The following is a 19,852-nucleotide window of genomic DNA, read 5'->3' as shown; positions in this document are numbered from 1 at the left end:
GTGTTGCTATTTAAACTAGTTAGCCTTTTCCTCCCTTAGACTCTCTGAATTAGACTCATGTTTGTGTAAAGTACTCTATGTGTGTGTTTGCATACACACGTACACATGCACAAATATAGAGGTTTCACATGCCTATATATATATATGTGAGAGAATTGTTTGCATATTATATAGGAGACTATATTCCATCCACATATTATATGTACATTTAGAAAAATACTTCAAACAGCAAAAATTTATTGCACTGTGAAATTAGCTAAAATTATGACAACTGTAGAAAAAATTATATGGACAAAATTTGGGTCTGGTAGAAGAATTCTTTGATGTCTGGATTCCAATTTAACCCCCGACTGAGTTCTAAGAATCAAATGAACAAAGTATATCATACACCCCAAGTCTGCCTGTCAGTGCTAGTCATCATTTTTTATTTTATTCTTTCCAGCCGCATGTATTTACAAGACCCTGTTCTGACATTTCCTCTCCCTTCTAAACGTACTGTGCACACTCACTGGATACGGCTAGTTGCCAAGTACATTTGCGACACAGTCCAACTCTGTATTTATTTATTCATTAAACAGATATATTTGTATCAACAAATATGTATCACTGTGTTCTCCTCACATTCCCTTATACAGTCTTTACACATTCATGCTATATAGAATAGCATGCAGTATGCGATATGGAATATATTTACAAAGAGAAAGAGACATGCACATATAAAATTAAAAATACATTTTCAGTAGAAATTTGGTGTGTACATATATATGTAAATACATATAACTGTATGTCTGTGTATATTACTAAACAAACCAAAGTGTATACATGAATAATATAAAGCATGCTTACACATAAATTAACACTCAATATTATTGCATCAAGGTCTTGTATGCCTATGATTACATTTGTGCACATTGCCGATTTTTTATAAATAGAAATAAAGATGAAATGTGCATAAATTGTACATATTATGCTGGATAAATGGTATAATCTCTATCAACTGTGTATTTTGCATACAAAAATAACTTTACCTTGGTATAGGACTGTAAAGTGGACCAAGCTTCAGCAATTTTAAGGCAGTTATAAATGTTTAAAATGTTAATAATAAATCTAGGTTGTTCAAAGAATATTTTCAAATAACATAAAATATTTAGTCTTGTGCCCCTTCCCACCAAAACCATAAAAAGATAAGATTTATCACAAAATGTTTGAGGGATAATCAGCCATTTTTTGCTAATATATTTTAATATTTATACACCTGACAAGCTGAATATAAATGATACATCATGATTTCCCATAATATATGGAATTTATACAATTAACTGAATGATCCAATGGCTTAAGGGCACACAAGGTGCAAACAATGTTACAACGTTTGGCTGATTATTATCACAAATCTTATAAACCATGAAGAAATTACAGTTTATCCTGTTTACACCATTTCTTTTCAAACACAGCATACAATTTTTTTTAATTAAAAAGAACTGCACCTTTCCAGTTTCTTTGCTTTGTGAACTAAAATTATGCACAAGTTTTTAAAAACATTTTATTTTACCAAATACATGTCTGAAACATGACATAAAATTCAGTAATAATTTTGAAGGTATTTCTCCAGGATTATATCTGCTCACAATAAAATTAGGGAAGTGTATAGGTATTACCAGTTCATCAACTCTTTTTAATTTTACTTTTTTTTTTAAGTTAAATTATGAAGAAACCTACCTAATTTCTTAATACATTACACACGTGTGTATTTATATAAAATAACATACATACACACACGCAGAAGCATATAGGGGTGTATGCAAACACACAGCATGCTATTTTGAACAACACTTCTTAATCATGTAATAAAAATTCAAAACGTGAATTGAGCAGTATAAAATCCAATATTTAGAGAAAATTATGCCACAATATAGTTTGGGTTTAATTTTGAATATAGATATATATATTTTTAATTTACAGAAATATATCTTCAGAGATTGCTGTTCCAGATACACATACATGTATGCATAGTGTGCAAATATACTTACAGGTATAAATTCCTAAAAAATGTTCCCAAAAGTTTATAATGTTCTAGTGTTGTTTGTTATTTTAATTTATTTTTTGCATGTTTCTCAAAAGGCTGAGCCACAACATCTGAAATTTGAAACAAAAACAGTACTGATCTGTGCACTCAAAATCCTGGGGTTGTCCACCCGTTAGTAAAAAGGAACTGAATATTGCAGCTGCTTATCAAATCAGTTTTATGTTTCTGAAATGAGTTCCTGCTGCTGAGCCTGAATTTGTAGGCAGTCAGGAAAAAATATACTGTGCTAAGATTGATCTAGCCCTAAAACAAAACCTCTGTAAATACATTTAAGTTACACTTTCTCTCTCCTAATACTCTTTATATTTGTATGCATTATATATATGCACAAACATGACACACACACATGCAGTGTGCATTTGTGCACATATATAATGTACACATAAACATATATATTGCACACCCAGAAATATTTAGTTTAATATTTGTTTTGGCAAAAGCAGACTGTTACTTTGTCCTCTCTATTGTACTAATAATCACATTTCTGCCTGTTTATTTCAGGAAGCAAATATTTTCAAAACTGAAAACAATCAGATATTTTTGTTTTAAAATACTTTACATAATTTTTAGTAAGTCAATCGATAAACTGCCTGATGAAGGAAAAGAGAAGGTCAGTATTGCTATTTACCATACTTTTACTCCTTACTAATCCAAACCCCTAATAAATTACCCAGCATTCGTTATTTTCTTTATTACATATGAGGCCTGCTTAATGATTTCTCTCTAATATGCACAAAATCCACAGCTGGACAAAGAAATATAGAAACAAACAGAATTGTCTGTTTGCAACTGAAACATTTTACATGTTTGAAACCAATTTGAAGGTGCTGAAATGTCAGCAATATGAGTGGGAAATAGTGCTAAATATAAGCCCTGCAAACTTTATTTTTAATGATGACTTTAAAATGGGGGGGGGGAATCAGCGGGGTGAATGTAAAAACTGTTAATCTTAAATTTCTACAAACCCAAGTGTCAGGGCAAGCATGTATGGTGCATCAAGCATAACAAGATGAAAACAAGGAGGTGTTGGTGAGGAGGGGGGTCCTAGACACTTGCTTTTCTTGAATCCCTCTGAATACATTTCACAATTCATCAGTTTTTGTCTTTCCTGCCACGAGTGAGGACAATCAGACCAGACACCCATTAGATTTTCATGCAGTCTTTTTTTTCTTGTTCATGACATGTTGGCAGGGAGGATGGCAATTCTGAAATCTTACCAAATGAGAAAAATGTCAGAAACTGAACTGACAGCTAGTGGTTACTATGGTGATATGTGATATTGAAAAAAATAAAATAAGGCTCAGTTAATTCAAAAGGAATCAAGTTTGGTATTTTTAAGCCAGTTGATACCAAGGAAAAAACTTAATCTAGATACTGGGAGGTTATCTTGTTTTAGTTAAGAGCTAAAGAAACCATTTACTCAATTAATAATTAACAACTAACTATACAATTGATGGTTATAGTGAAGACAACCACAAAATAAAACCAATTTGAGAAATTTTTTAAAATTTTTATATAACAATTTTATTTCTAAACAATAGGTTATCAGGATAAACATTTTACTTATGGAGGAGAACTAGAATTTTCTTCTGCTTTACAAAAGTTTCCTAGTAGCCCAATATTCTAACAACAGTTTTGGGGAAAGAGCAATAGTAATTTCATTGAATGATGGTGATGTATAAGCTTGAAGGTAAGAAAAGTTACTAACTGATATCTCTGATAGAAAACAGGGCTATGCATTTGAGTTCCACAGGAACTCAAATATCTCAGTATTTGTGTATATATTTCATAAAGATTTTTTTATTCCTAAGAGAATTACTTATGGGGCCAAAATAATATGAGATCTGGTGTTCTCAAGATATTTCCAGCAGCCAGGAACTGAAATACCATGAGACCATCAGATCTCGTGTTATTACGGCTGCATTAATGGCTCCCTTAGGTATTAAAAAAGTCCATGAAAATCAAACACAAATATAAGAAGCAGAAATACAAATCTGAGAACATACACCCCCATCAGAAATCCGCTGACTGCTTTGTGATTCTTCCAAATAAACACAAAATCTGGGGGTGGGGTGGAAGGTTTCGCCGGGGTTCTCTCAATCCTTAAAATAAAATTCTTACACACACACACACACACACACACAGAGGCATATTAAAAATTTCGAACATACTCTTTTTTCCCCATATAGTTTAAATTTAGTGTACATTTTCTGACAGTCCTTCGGATGATTACTAAACACAAATTAATTAGAAGCTTTAAGGGTTACTTTCACAGACAACATATTTTGTGAGCAAAACCCCTGAAATAAAACAGAAAAGGTCCATACAGAGACACAGAGAAATACCACAGGTGTTGGGACTGATGGCCAAAAGTTATTTAGTAAGGTACTAAAGGTAGCTTTTAAGTAGCTTTTATTTTATGGAATTTTATGTTTTTAAAATTTCCACACATTTATTTAAGCTGCATGTCATAACTATTTTGATATTTTTTCCATTTGGAACACTGATTTCAGATTAGCTAGTGAACAATATTTAAAAGAAATCAACTCTTTTCAGCATTACAGGTAACCACAAAGAGCAGGATTCTTATTTATGAACACTCAGATAGTATTTAATAGAGGGAAGAGGAAGAAGAAAAAGCTCAGAAAAAAATGAATCAGTACGTCTTACAAGTTAGAAGAGCTTCTTACCATCTACTGAATAGACTACAATGCCATCTACTGGGAAAGGAAAGTTAAACTCTAGCTAAAAGCTCATGTTTCAAAGGGCTGGAGAATTAACTGGAAAAATGCTCAATCCAACATTGTGCACTGAAGAAAAAGAAAAAAAATTGTCATTGAAACATCAGATCCTTTTATCATTCATTATGTTCTGTTTCTGAAATCTCCTCCCAGCATTTTCCTCCTTAATTTCCAGCTAAAGCCTCTTTTCAACTCCTTCCAACTACTGCTGAGTAACAAGTTACCACCACCCAAAAAAATAATCACTAGCAGCAAGCGACCTTGGTGTCCCCCTCTGCAATCTCCAGCCTGTGATTGTTATAAACCATGTATGTCAGAATCTCTAGTGGAAAGGATGAAAATAGTATGAGATAGGATGCTCTCATATTTCAGGGCTTGCTCCTAGAAAACATCACAGCACCATTTGTGATGCTTTGTGCAACGTATCTGATGTAATAAAAATCTCTAACATGTATAGGGTATATCAAAAGTTTTGCACTAAAAAACCATACAGTCTTTGCTCAGATCCCTCACTGCATAGACTAACCCCTGTGGAAACTAGCTAACTCCTAGATGCGTTTCACCTAGATCCAGATTGATTTCCAAGGATTTTCTGTGGCCACTCTGAGGCACTATTAATTATTATTATAAAGTGGAATTTTCAGAAGCAACTGAGTGAGTTAGAAGCACAAGGACCAGCTCAATGGGTCTTGTGCTCCTAAATCACTCAAGTGCTTTTATGTATTTCACCCATTATTATTTATACTCAACTTGCACCTAGAGGCCATGACCAATATGGGCACTGTGCAGACCCTGTCCTGAAGAGCATACAATCAAAACAGACAAAACAAAGGATGAGAGAAAGAAAAGAATGTCACCATTTTACAGATGGGGAACTGAAGCACAGATATTTTAAGTGATTTGTTCATGACTACATAGGTAATCGGTGGGAGAGCCAGGAACCGAATCTAAGTCTCCCAATCTCAGTCCAGTAACTTAACCAGAAAGCCACCCCCTGCCTTTCATTTTGCCTGGCAGGCAGGATTTCTGGTGATTCTGAAGAGTGGCTGACCAATAAACATGATGAAAGAGCAAAACCCACCTCACTTCTCCAAGAATCACAGCTCTTCCTGCTGTTCCAGGACAACCCCCTTTCCTCTGAGGCTGATTCTCTGTCATTCCCTCCAACTAGGAATCAGCAGAGGGGAAGTGGGTCCACATTAGGAGCTCAGGTCAGGGAAGAATCAATATGGACCCAGCACCTTTGAAGAACGAGGAGGTGGGATGGCCAGGTAAGAGGCAGCAAGTGAGGAGCATGATATGATTGGTTCACTTGGCTTGAGAGTGCTTGTTGTTTATTGGCAGGGAGAGGCAAGTAGAAGAAGTCAAAAGGAAGGTGGGAAGACCCTGTTTTGTTAGGCAGAGAAAACAGGAAGTAGCAATAACAGAAGGAAAGCTAGGACACCAAGTTAGAGAAGGAGCAGAAACAAGTTCATTCATCTTAATGGTTTAGGGTTAACACAGCTTGCTATTGTATAAACAAATGGGCCATATTCTACCATCAATCTCCGCACAAAGATAGAATATGTGTAAGGGTCCACATACAACTATTAGGTTTCTTATTTTGCAAAGGAAATCTGGTTTCTCCTGGAGCAAACCTGCACCCCATACAGAGAAAATGTTCCTGAACTAGTTTTGGTATCTTACCAAAATGTAGATGTTTTTGTCTAAATTATAAAGAAAGGAAATTTTTAAATTTGTATTTGCCTCTGTTCTTCCTAGACATTAAACATTTGTGAAGAAACAAGAACCCTGAATGTATTTAGGGAGAGTGGCCATTCTATGGACAAAGTGTAAACAATATCCCAGAATTCAATCATATGCTAGTCAATAAAGGGCCTACCCTAAAAGTAAAATCCTGCCTCTACTGAACTCAGTGGGAGTTTTGCCACTGACTTGAGTGGAGTTAGGATTTCACCCTAGATCTTTAGACAAAAATTTCCCCGCTAATGTCAATCACAATTTCTACTCCTGAATCAATGTATTACTGTATACCACTCATTTTGAAAGAACATAAAAACAGTACTTTATACACTTATGCAAGGGGAGGGAGGGGAGCTGCCGTGAAACAACAGAATTCTCTTAAAAATAAAAAAATTGAAATTAAAAAGTTGGCAAAACAAAATGCATTAGAAAAAAAAAGGTAAAGGTGATAAGGATATCATTAAATTGATTCAAGCAAAGGAAGAGGAAATCACAAATCTACTTTTCCAAATGTGAAACATTTACAGAAATTATTTTGTTCTGTTTATAAAAAAAAGTCACAGAAAAAGAAAAGTAGATATTGTTTAAGATATTAGAACTCTGGAGATGATCAATGGAAGAAATAAAGCTTACACTCTGTGTTATAATACCAGCTATAAAACTTAACTTTAAAAACTTACGCAAATATCTTTAACTTAGAAGAATATAGATTTCTTTTAGCTTTGATTACCCACCAGTAGCAGCTGTGTCTTTCAAGTATCAACCCGTGAGATTTGTAAAATGGATATATTTAAATATCCATAGAAAAACCTAGCCTATTTTTCCAGCAACTTTAAATATAAATCTATATTTCTGAAATCAGCATAAACTGTCTTTTGCAATAAAGTTAAGTTTGTAAATTATCAAAGCACAATTGTCTGGACAGTTCTTATCGAACATGGAATATACTTGCAGAAATTAACAGATAATTTTAATGAAAAACTGAGGTGATTAATGCATCTTTCTTCTGCCCCCTTATTTTCCAGGATGTTTTTGACAATACGTTACTGTTCTGTAGAATTTGCCCTGGAATGAAGGGTTACCGTTTGTTGTCTAACATTTTTAATTTCAAGACATGAAATTCACTTGAATACCTAGGATTTAGAAGTTGATTGTTCACATATTATTTATACTTTATTAATACACAAATATGATGGTGGCCTCATTGTACTATGTGCTGCTTGAGCATTTAGGATGACATACGTCCTGCCCCAGCGACCTTACAATCAAACTAAAGACAAGATGAATCAAAAAGATAGTAACAAACGAAAGGCAGGGGAAGGGGAAGAAGAAGAGTAACAGTTATAAGAATACGTGACCACACAAACCTGGGTATGCAACTTGATGGTTCCCAATCTTTTGAAAGTACACTTTCAAAATAAATACATGATGTAAACTACCCCAAATGTCTCAACTTACCCATTGTTATGTTTTCAGCATATAGCCAGTGGTACCATGTTACAGTATGTAATTCCAGTGCCTTTTGTAGAGACTTACTTTCTTTCAATGAGCTGGACCACACATACTCATTCATTCATAAGAAGTCTATAGATGAGCTAGCCTCCAGTATTTTTAAAGTAACATAGTTTGCGCTGCCTGCTGATATCTCAGAGAAACAACTATTTTCACATGTCATTCACATAATGGATGAGCTGCAGAGCAGACAAGGATTTTGAAAACTGTTCAGTTTGTCACAATATACATGAAGATGCTTTGATACTTCTATGTTCACTTTCAAAAGCTGAGCTCTTTTGCCAGGACATTTTTGTACATTAGACCACATTGGTCACAGGTGGTTTATTTATTAATTAAAAAAAAAAAGAAAGAAAGAAAGAACCCCACTGATCAAGTTGACAAAGCCTTGGGTCTAAAGTAGGGTTTGTATCACTAAGGTATTCAACACTTCTTTTACCTAATAAAGCATTTATTTTAGAAAGGCAAACTCAAAAGTTACAAGTGAACATGTCAAACTCTGTAACTGTACAGTTTGCCTATTTATTCCCAATAAAAAATGCTGTCGCGTATCTGACAACAAGGGATTGGTTGGTTTGTTTAATAAGATTGTGTGGTTTTCTTTCAGTTATCTACTAGTATTATCTGAAGGTGTCTCCTAAAACAGTTTGGAGGTCCAATTTGATCTCACTTTTATATTTTAAGTCAATTGATTTCAATGAAATCCCTCCTCATTTACACTAGTGTGAGATGAGAATAATGCCCTTAAGTGATAATTTTTTAGTCTTTATTTCAGTTGCCAAAAGTATCAGCTGTTAAATCTATCATTTCCCCCTTTTTTAAAGCATGTTCTACCCTCAATTTTTGCTCAAAATTCAAATTGACTTCAATGGGATTTCCATGTGTAGAATGAGGCTAGAATGTAATCAAGTGGGTCAAATCCTGTAGTGCTACCTCAGACAACACTGCCATTGATTTCAATATTAGTAAAGACTAAAAGCAGACCTACACATGCGAGTCTCTGCAAACAAGTTTTCAAGGGTCAGGGCATAAACAGGAACTACCAAATTTGGACCTTAGCTTTTATCAGTTCCTGAAATCAGCATTAAATATTCTTGTTAATTGGCAAGGATTCATTAATTTTAAAAATACTGAAAACTACAAACAGTTGCATTTTTTTGTTTGTTCCCAACATTTATTGAAAACCATTTTACATACTAAGACTTTTAGGCCTGGTGACACGAGAAGACCTTTACCAACTTTTAATGCTTTGTAACCTCTTAGCTTTCAATGAAGCTGGAGTTTAGTGAGTGATGTCATCGGTGCAAAACACAGCATTTTTGCTGTCAAAGACGCTTTGAAGGATTATTTAAACAAATCTCAAAGACCAAACTCTATGAAAGTTAAACAGAAACATGATCACTGAACTTTACATTTAGGAAGAATGAAGCTTTGAAAGTTTTTCCACTGAAAAAGCTGTTTAATGGTAGTTATCCTGGTGGCCCCCGGATTTATTGTTGGATTTCACTTTGACTGCTACGAGTTCCCATGGGGACATTTATGTCAATAATTTCTAAGGCAACATTTTATTCCATATAATAGTAATTACTTAAAAAATGATATTTTGGGTCATGAAATACTAGGATCCCATTTTGAATTGCCCACACCAAGCAAAGCAAAATGAAAAAAAGTTATTCTGTATCCTTTCTACTCTTGCCACCTTCACCTCCAATTAGATGTACATAAACAATTGTTAGACATTTCATAACTTAATTTTCCTTAAAGCCACAGAAAAGTTTGAACATTTAATTTCATTTGTAAATATGTTGCATGAGATTTAATCACAAAACTTCTATTACTTCAGTATGAGTTGTTTGGTTATACCCAGCACAACTCTGAAAATGTAGGGATATGGATCTATTGTCCACTCTCCTCGCAGGGAACCTCCATCAATGTCAGTCATGCCCTGTAGTCATAAAGTCTGGGATTTTATGAAAAAAAGTCTACGATTATTTTTGGTAAGGATAAAAATAAAAAGAATGGTTTTCCAATTTTCCACATACAAAACATAGCTAGTAAGAGAAGCAAAGGATAGAACATATAGATTCTGTACAAACAAAAGAGTTTAAGAACTGTACAAATGTAAAGGGCAGATACTTTACAGATACTAAGTTGTATCAAGTCACTGATTTTATAAAGCCAGAAAGCTTCATTACAATATATTAATGATCTAAATATCTAAAAATATACTATAAGGTGACAACATTTTTAACAACCTCCTGTTCAACACTACTTAAAACAAATAAAGGTTAATGTAATCCATCAAAAATAAAGAACAATTGTCCATTTAAAGATCTGCTGTGTGTACTATATATTAACCACATTTTACCACAGCTAAATATTAATATATATTTATTATATGTTTGCAGCATTTAATGCAAGTGTTTGGTTAACAGAAAGCACAGGGATAGATGTCCAAATTCCCAGAAAGGAAGGCTCGTGCTAGAGTCAGTTGAGGCTTTCTCGAATAAACTGAAACCCATGTGTCATACATGTATGTTCACTTTTAACACATCCCCACTCCCTAAAAACACAGTGTGGTCTGTACCTGAAATAGTCTTCAGAAGTTATTAAGTGGATATAAAAGAACAGAGGCCTAAAATAACTTGCAAATAGCTGTAACACAAGCCCTGAAAAACCCTTTTTGTGTTGGAGGGAAGGGGGCACGAACATTTCCAAAATCTCAGAGACTCAAATGAAACATTAACTTTTGGGGATGGAGGTTGGTTTTGGTTTCTTTTGTAAATTTGAAAGATTATTACAAACCTCATATACATCACGTTTGCTTTTGAATATCTCCTTATAATTGAACAAGTGTTAAACTGTATCAGGCTGTCACAGCTGTTACAATACATGAACCACACTTACAGTAACAGCTTTCGTTCCACATTTTTGTGGAGTAGTTTCCATAGCACTGTGATCAGGGTTTGCATATTTTTATACCACTTGCATATTGAAAATAAACTCTGATGTTTAGATTACTTTCTCCCAGTGCATCTGGCACTTAAATGTCCTGAAAGACAAACAGGCAACTATGATTTAAGGCCAAAACAGTCACAGTATAACACCTTGTTTTATTTTTATAAAGTTATTTTTAACTTTTTTCTCCTAAAAGAGTGACTAAATCATATGTTAGATGAGGAAGCCTTGATATATACATTTTATCCAGACTGTCATCCATGAATTAAACATAAAGACAATATTTTCCACTCAGAAAATACACAATATATTCAAATATATATCAGGCAATAACAATATATGTATTATGAACTATTGCTCAATTAAATGTTCATGTCAGTTAAAGAATTATGTAGAAAAATGTGTTCAGAAGTTTTAATTAAATTGTGCACTTCTGATGCAAAAAGCACCTGTTTCTTTCACTAAAGACTAATGATATTTCAGGATCAGAGGTGAATGTTTGCAAAAACTACTATGGCATAAAATTGGAACATTTATTTCCAGAAATATCTAAACATTTTGCAACAGAAAGGAAATAACGTTGATTAAGCTTGAAGAGAAAATACTATATATCAAAAGTATTCCTCATATGATAATTACTTCTTCAGACAAACATGAGTTAGTCTATAGCTTATCAGAAAAAAATCAACTTCAAACACTTGTTTTGAAAACTACAAATCAAAACAAAACTAGATTGTCTCTTGCCCATTGTCTTCTGTACAGAATTAGATCTTAATTGGCTTCAAATGCTTTACCTTGCCAAATTGCCAGTGTACACGTTACCTAAACTGTGCTTGTTCAAGCCCCCCTCTAAATTAGCAGATTCAAAATTAGTAAGTTATATCAGTGCTTTTCACTTTAAATTTTAATAAGAAACAGAGAGATCTTCTCTCTTTCTCTGTCCCTCCCTCTCTTCTAAGAACAGAAGGCTGCTGGTGAAAGGAATGAAAATCTGGAAAGAATTTGGGGTGGACTGGCCAACCCTTTCATTTCCTTCAGATGTTTACAATCTAGCACCTTTCTGAAGACAAAGATGGGAAAAAAGCTATTTTTTCCTTTGACTGAAGGGTGAGATGGGAGTATTAAAACTGATCAATGTAATTTTTTTCTCAAAAGTATTTGCACATCTGTGAAATAATGTAATTTATGAAAAAAATCTCTTTATCTGACATTCATGATTATAGCTTGATCTGGAGAATTATTCAAATATAAAATTAAACACTCAAAAACTAGCTGTGCTGTGGATGACTGAGCTTTTTTACCAGCTGTGCCTCAAACTTCTAGAATTCTATTACAAGTATCTAAGTGAGTCTCTCCAAGTGTGCCTGAATCTCTTCAAAAAGGAACGTTACATTTCTAAATGGCTTTATGATCACTTGCTTTTTGTTTTCCCTTGATTATCATCCCAGTGGTTGGATAACATTTTATCTGACTGTAAAAAAAAAAAAAAGTTAGGAATGTGTATCCATGGAAAGCGCTCTATAAATTATATTGTATTTTATTATCACAGGGCTTAGGGAAAAATTGGCTCTTAAGAAAGGTTAAAAACCTTTAAAGTGAATTCTCCTGTTTGGTTAAAATTACTTTTGATATAATATGATCCATCTGTAATCTCTACCTGGCCCACCTCCCCTCCCTTTCCCCCTTCCATCCCCCTCCCCACAGAAAGTCAAGTGTTACAGCCAACCGAATGGGGAGGAGGGGAAGAGTACAAGAAGCAGCTATATACAAGATAGTTTTCTGTCTAGGTGGAACAAAACTGCAGAAGTTTTTGCCTCCTGTATATAATACTGTATCTCCATTTTTAGCTCTGCATGTGTTTCCTTCTCAAACAAGGAATCTTGATTACTATATGTTCAAATAACAGTGCCACTGTTTTTTAAACAATTAATCCAATGGGCTGCAAATGGAAGTGTATGTAACTGAATGTCATCTTATGCATTGTGTACTTAGAACAGAAATGGAAAGCCTTATTTTCTTCTTAAGGTTACAAGGCAGTCTGCTTAATTCAAACTGAATCATATCGGACTGAACTGACAACTAGCTTCACACAGATTTAACACAGGCACAAATTCAGAATAAAAATTCAGTTCTAAACTCACCCCTTAAATAATTATTTTGGTAAGGATGCTTTCCAGCTTTATTGTATTTTAAAGGTTATAAATAATGTAATCCTGAAACTACATGTAGTCTCACATGTAGCAATCAAATATTTTGAATAGAAGAAAATACACAATCCTAAAAATGCATTAAATGTTACGGCATAAACCTGCCATTTGGAAAAGAGTACCAAAAAAAGACCACATTAGTAAGAGACAGGATCTGCAGTTATAATTTTACAAAACAGAAGCAATATAAGGGATAAGATATAATTTCTGCTACCTAAGACAGACGGACTTTAATAACACTTAACAGAATGATGCACATTAATGATCTCAGAAAGCACTTCTTATGCCTCATCCATCATGTGGGGGAGAGAATGAAGCCTTCGACAGCATTAGGAATTATTCTAGATCTTGTCAGTAATTCGCAGCTTCTCTGTAGTATCCTAACACAAATTTGTGTGTATGAGACACTGACCATTAATCTAAGGGCTTTTTTTCCCCCACTCACCACAGCATGTGGAGAATGCATCAATTGTTTCATGGAGAAATTTCACATATGAAACCATACTAAACAAAACAGGAAAAAGATCCAATATATAGCTACAGCAATAAAGAAAAAGAATGAAAAAGAAAGATTTGTGATTAAAAACAAAAACATAGTATTTCTGCATGCACAACTACAAATGACCTGAACTGGAGATAGCCACAATGTGCATGGATTTTAAAAGTTGTTTAAATTCCCATACAGAGACATTCTTACATTTAATTTGGTGAGGGTGTTCCCTCCTCCTTTTATTTCAGTATAAAAAAGATCTGGAATTTCTTCTCAAAGATCATGCATTTTTATCCATAGTAGCAAAGCACATTTCAATTTGAAACCCCATACGATTAAACAGACAATATCTTTTGGCAACATTTTCCTTAAAATGAAATCTGCCGTTAATAGCATGATGGTCATTTCAACTGGAATCTCTACTACAAAGGAAAAGATCCATAAATATTTGTACAACAAACTCTTTCTGGAAAAAAAAATCCCTCTGAGTACACTCCAAATTGATTTCTGTACACGCAACATAGAGATTAAAGCTAGCTGGTTGTATGTAGTTTATGACAAATTAACACTGTCTGGCTTCCAAAAGTCACACACACACCAAACAGATGCATTTCTACACAGATATGATAGAAGCTCAACAACAAAAATGCTTGTCAGACAGAATGAGATGAATTCTTTTCTAAAGGTGGAGGAACTGAACTGTCCCCAAAGTGGGGGGAGAAAAAGGTTAAAAGAATTTGACCAAATACTAATCAAACAATAATAATCAGAATTCAAAATACTTCTAAGTTCTAAAAGCATTCATTATTTTATGGTACTTGAAATATGACATATAACCAAAAAGTACTCAAAGGAACTTGGTTTTATACAGCAGATGCTGTGGTTGCTGTGTAAATGTAGGATTAGATCCAATCTCTCATCTTCCACACTCAAATAATATAATTTTGGTTTTATTTACTGCACATGTATTTGTATATAAATAGCATGACAAATAAAATCCACAGTGCTTTGTTTAAAATTTTTTACTTGACAAATATTGGGAAATGATTTGATCATCAGAGGCAATAGGCACAAACTCCAGATTATAAACTCGTTGGAAAGTACCAACACCCATGCAAGTCTGTTAAACCCCCTGACAAAACCAGGAAATTAGAAATCCAATCAGTGAGCATCAACAGGGGCTATAAGAGCTGGATTGATATTTAAACTGTGCATGGTGCTCATGTCATGAGTGAAAGAAACATGGTTGGAAATTGAGGTTTTCACAAAATAAAGAAGAGTTAATGTTGCATCGTAACACTTGTTTGAACTGCTTGGATTCATTCTTTCCTCCTGTTTTATATCCCCCCAGAATGATCTCAAATTTTTGTTTCCCTGTTTCACATTTCTTTACATATGTTTGAAAAATTACAAAATAAAAACAATATGCAGATTAGGGGAGAGACTGTTCTAATACCATCTGTATTAACAGCCTACAGTCACTGCTTTAAAAACAAGGTTTTTTTAAAATTATGTCGTTCCAGCTGCAGTATCTAGTTTACTTTTTTTCATTTAGTTTTCACGGGCAAAATGTAAATAATATTTTCCAATATAAAATTATCTAAAAGCTTTAAATTTCACTTTATCTAATTAAACCACAAAAATATAGCAATTAGGGTCACCTAATCCACAGCAACTACATGAACTTCTAGGAATGGGCATAGGGAGAACGAAAGAAAAAATGTTTGTGTTTCAATTATTCCAATGTGTAACCTGAAATGGATAACAAAAGAACCTGGCATGAATATATATGTTTTTATAGTGCACTGCTGGTAAAACATACAAAATAAAGTGCAGTAGATTATTTTAAAAATAGTTTCTCCTTAACTCCCAATACATTTAATATGATCTGGAAAACTAAATTTAACTAGAAACACATTCTACCCATAGAACCTCTCTTTATAGTACAGTAAAGTGCAGCCAGATTTCCGTAAAAAAAACTAAAACAACAAAAATCCCCTAACTCTCTGCTGTCTCTCTGCAAGTCTGCAAGCTCTCCAGTGCTGAGATAAAGACCCAATCTGCTCATCAAACACCTCCGGGCTCGGCCATCTAATAGGAACAAATTGGCAATGACTGCCCAAGCAAGTAACACAGGCCCACTGATTTGTAGATTGATACTGATGCCTAATGATCCCCTTGGGCAGATCAATAGCAACAATCCTCATCCCTGCCTTTCTTCTTTATTGGCACAGAAGACTGAGGCGAAGAGAAAGCAGTACATATACATGCATAGCTCTTCAGGTGCATAGAGAGATAGAAAGAACAAGAATACAGGTGTTCATATATGATATAAAGCTGTAAAATCTGATCAAAAATTCCCCTGAAAGGGGGCCAAAGAGACAAGGCAGTCATGCAATTTTATTTGTCATAAGAGGTATAAACAGTGTTGGTAAATCTGTCTTTTTACATGATATTAACAGTAGCTGCTGTATTTGGGGGACTTCAGCACACAATGTAGGTGAAATAAGCTCATGCTGAAACAGCTTTCTACTGGCACCTTTGTTTGTGATATACAGGATTAACAGTGACTTTATACAACTGGCCCAAGGTTCTGCAATAGTTTGTAGAAAATTCAGAACACATGAATAATGAGATTAGCAGAACAAAAACTAACATTTATCAGAACTGCATAAAAAAGTCATTGAGTTTTGTGAGAACTCAAACGCGGCACAAGAATTTAAGAATTGCCGAGATCAAGAAGGTAGTGATGACAGCCACTGTTCTAGCAATAGAGAATTTGGACAGGCAGGTTTATCTTGTGCATTGTTATAACAGGGTTATACACCAGACTTGCTGCACTTGCCTTTTTGCTTCTCTACTTTCCGTTGTCTCATTGTCTCTTAGCCTACTATGTTATGATCAATCAGGTAATTTCTATGCAGGATTTTTATTCAACTCCCCCCCCCCCCCGAAAGAGTTAGATATTCTTTTCTGTTTATTTAGTATTCTAGTGAGTACAATTGTCCAATTAGTATATCCCTTTAAAGTTTCTCGTAATATCTAAGAAAAACTAATGGAGTGGTCTTGGATTTTCTTTTCCAATGAATTAACTTTAGTGATATTCTGTTGACTTGTAAGTGGTCATTTACAGCATCAAGGTTATTGGTAGGCATCACAATCAGTACTATACTTCTGTATGCCACACACACCCCACCCTCCATCTCGCTTTCTCTCCGGATACACATATTTATTTTGTCAAGTATCAGGGGGTAGATGTTTTTCTGTGGATACAGACTAACACAACAAGGAGTCCAGTGGCACCTTAAAGACTAACAGATTTATTTGAGCATAAGCTTTCGTGGGTAAAAAACGAAGAAGTGAGGTTTTTACCCACGAAAGCTTATGCTCAAATAAATCTGTTAGTCTTTAAGGTGCCACCCGAGTTGTATTTATTTTGAACAGACATCAGGTATATACTGATTATCAGGAAAACGAGCATATCTGCAGAAAAAATTAATTTGAATTCTATTAAAATACTTTCAGTATACTGCATATTTTAATCTCTTTTAGTTACATTTTTATGATGATTACATTGAAATGCTCTCAGCCCTCTAACTACCTTTACACTTTTCAGGGGTTTTGTCCAAAACAGTTATACCACAGAGAAAATATTCACAATTTTTAAATCACACTCAGACCCCAAACTAACTGCCTGAGAATCTGCATTGTTCAGCAATCGTCATGGTATTGTTATGCTATAAAGCTGTTTTATTAAATGTGGATAAAGCAAAACAAAAGATAAAAATCAAATTTCATTGACTGTAAATGGCTAAACCATCCCTCCAATGAAAGATTTTCTTTTAATAATAAAAATGTCTTTGATCTTTTTGTATATTTACAATAAAAAACAGAACTGCATTAGGAATCTATGTAATTCAACCCACTGTATTTCATAAATTAATAATCTTTTGAATCCTGCATGCTGTCTTTTTGAACATGAGAAAGTTAAATTCTTGTAGTAAGATTTACCCTGCTGCTTGAAACATGCATGCACACCAAATATCCAGCACTGACCACTTTAAAATTTAAATTTCACACTAATGATCAGTATAATCATTGCAATCATCATCATCATAACAATAAAAAGATGCACCCTGTTAGCCCCTGACATCAATCAACGTGTGGTGAAAAATCAGAAGCCTTTCTCACTCTCCCCCGCTCTCTCCACATACAAACCCTCCCTCTCCCTCTCCCCCTCCCCAGCCCGGTTGCTCACAGAAGTGATCACATTTAATTCATTGCATTATTATGTCATCTCCATACTAATCTCAGCCCTCACACCTCCACCACTTTGACATGCAAATGAGCTAGAAAAAAGGCCCACATTAATATAAAAAAGTCACAGCAATCATGTCATGATTCCATGCCTTCCAGCCCCGCAACACTCCCCCCATGTACCCCCCCATCTCTCTCTCCAGCACGCAGTGCTGGTGATCACAAGAAACAACAGCAATCTGTTGAAGATCAGACGCTAAGACAGGGAGGTGGGGAGAAGGATACAACACATACACGTGTCAGCAACGCAGCCCAGCCAGCCCTATTTGCATATTCACAGGAGTTCTATGCTCAGATTGCTTCAACAGTAAAGAAGTTAGGTGTCTTCCCCACCCACCTCCCCTCCCCACTCCATAAAGAAACAGCAATTTATAACCAAAAAGGGGGTGGGGGGGGAGAAAGGGTAAGCTCAAACTGCCTTACCTCAGCTGGCTCGCTTTCTGTTGCTCTTAAAAGGAATTCCCTGTGGTTCCTTTCGAATTTTTGAGAACCATCCTTCAGGGTTTTTAGTTTTCTCTTTCTCTCTCTTCCTCCTCCTCCTCTTTCTGTGTTGTGACTGGGTTTATAAAAAAATAAAAAAAGACAACTCCATGTTAAGCTAGCAGTCAAGGCATCATGAAGTCTAGGGCTGCAGGGGGAGGGAAAAGAGGAGGGGAGGGTCACAGCTTAATGCTTTACAAAAGGGAACCCAAAGCCTGTATATATATATTTTTAAATATCATACACAAAACACTGAAATGCACACGGGTGTGTCGATATAGCCTGTGTGTGTGTTACAGATCATCACCCCAAAGACGTGGATACTGTTCACCCCCCCAATACAAACAAATACAGTGACATTCTGAGTTAATCTGGAAACTCTGTTCTTAACCTACCCTGTTGTTTCAGGGCATAGGTATCCACGCAGCTATGGATTTTACATACCACATACTATTTGCAGCATTTGTGTATAATGGTTAAGGATGTAGGTTCAGCCTTAACTATGAATTTCTGGCTCTGGGGTGTTGCCACTAAACCCTCAGTGTTATTTAAACTGTATTTTTGTGCCAGTGATTTTTTTTATTTAATTTTTCTAACAATAATAAACAGAAAAAGGCATCTAACCTGCAAACGTAACAAAACAACAGCTCTGTGTTTATGGGACTGAATAAATATGTGTGCAGGCCTATTGTTTTAAAAGACCCTGCTTTTGTTATCCAGTTTGATACATACATTATTTATCAATAGACTGTAATGGCTCCTCAGAAGTGAGACCATCCATTGCATCAAACCTACTGCCATGTATGTAGATTAAATCCACCTTCTAAGAACCCTAAATTAAATGTTTGTTGGAAATATCTGGTGTATACCTGTAGTAGTAGTTCAAGAATCATCATTAGCATGAATTTTTTGAGAGTTGCATTGCATCAGAATACAAATTATTAGATCAGATTATGGATTGATTGCTAAATTCCACTTTACAAACTGCACAAAAACAAACTTTATTAAATATTCTCACACCGAGTAATTAGAAATGTCCAAATTTATTTTTGCAAATATGCTCCTAAAGTGAAACACTGTACATCGTGTTTTATCCCAGAGTGGATTTTATAGCCAAGTTATAAACCCCGAAGATATGTGCTTTCCATCAGAAATGCTGGAACATTAAATACATGTAGTCTAGGGCTATGAACAGTGCAGTTTTAATAATAAGTGTGTGTAAGCAAGGACAGACATACTGTGTATGTGTATATTTGTACAATAAATACATGCACACTGACAACTGTAAGTGAATGCAAAGGTGGGACTACAAACAATA

The 19,852-nt window shown here is 34.7% G+C and overlaps 1 long non-coding RNA gene across 4 annotated transcripts in view; it reads right to left on the bottom strand.

The window, feature by feature from the left end:
- LOC122456224 overlaps positions 1 to 19,852 on the bottom strand; it is a 593,145-nt gene that overhangs the window by 294,914 nt on the left and 278,379 nt on the right. For 2 of the 4 annotated variants that reach the window (XR_006274978.1, XR_006274981.1), the window contains 2 exons: positions 18,478 to 18,610; positions 550 to 3,298 (listed from right to left, as the gene is read on the bottom strand). This is a non-coding gene — a long non-coding RNA (uncharacterized LOC122456224). Of the gene's footprint in view, positions 1 to 549; positions 3,299 to 18,477; positions 18,611 to 19,852 lie in introns of those variants that run through there. The other 2 variants (XR_006274979.1, XR_006274980.1) reach the window with 1 other exon arrangement.

Source organism: Dermochelys coriacea, chromosome 12, assembly GCF_009764565.3.
Source record: "Dermochelys coriacea isolate rDerCor1 chromosome 12, rDerCor1.pri.v4, whole genome shotgun sequence".
Taxonomy (NCBI): Eukaryota; Metazoa; Chordata; order Testudines; family Dermochelyidae; genus Dermochelys; species Dermochelys coriacea.
This window is presented reverse-complemented; position numbering and strand designations above follow the sequence as displayed.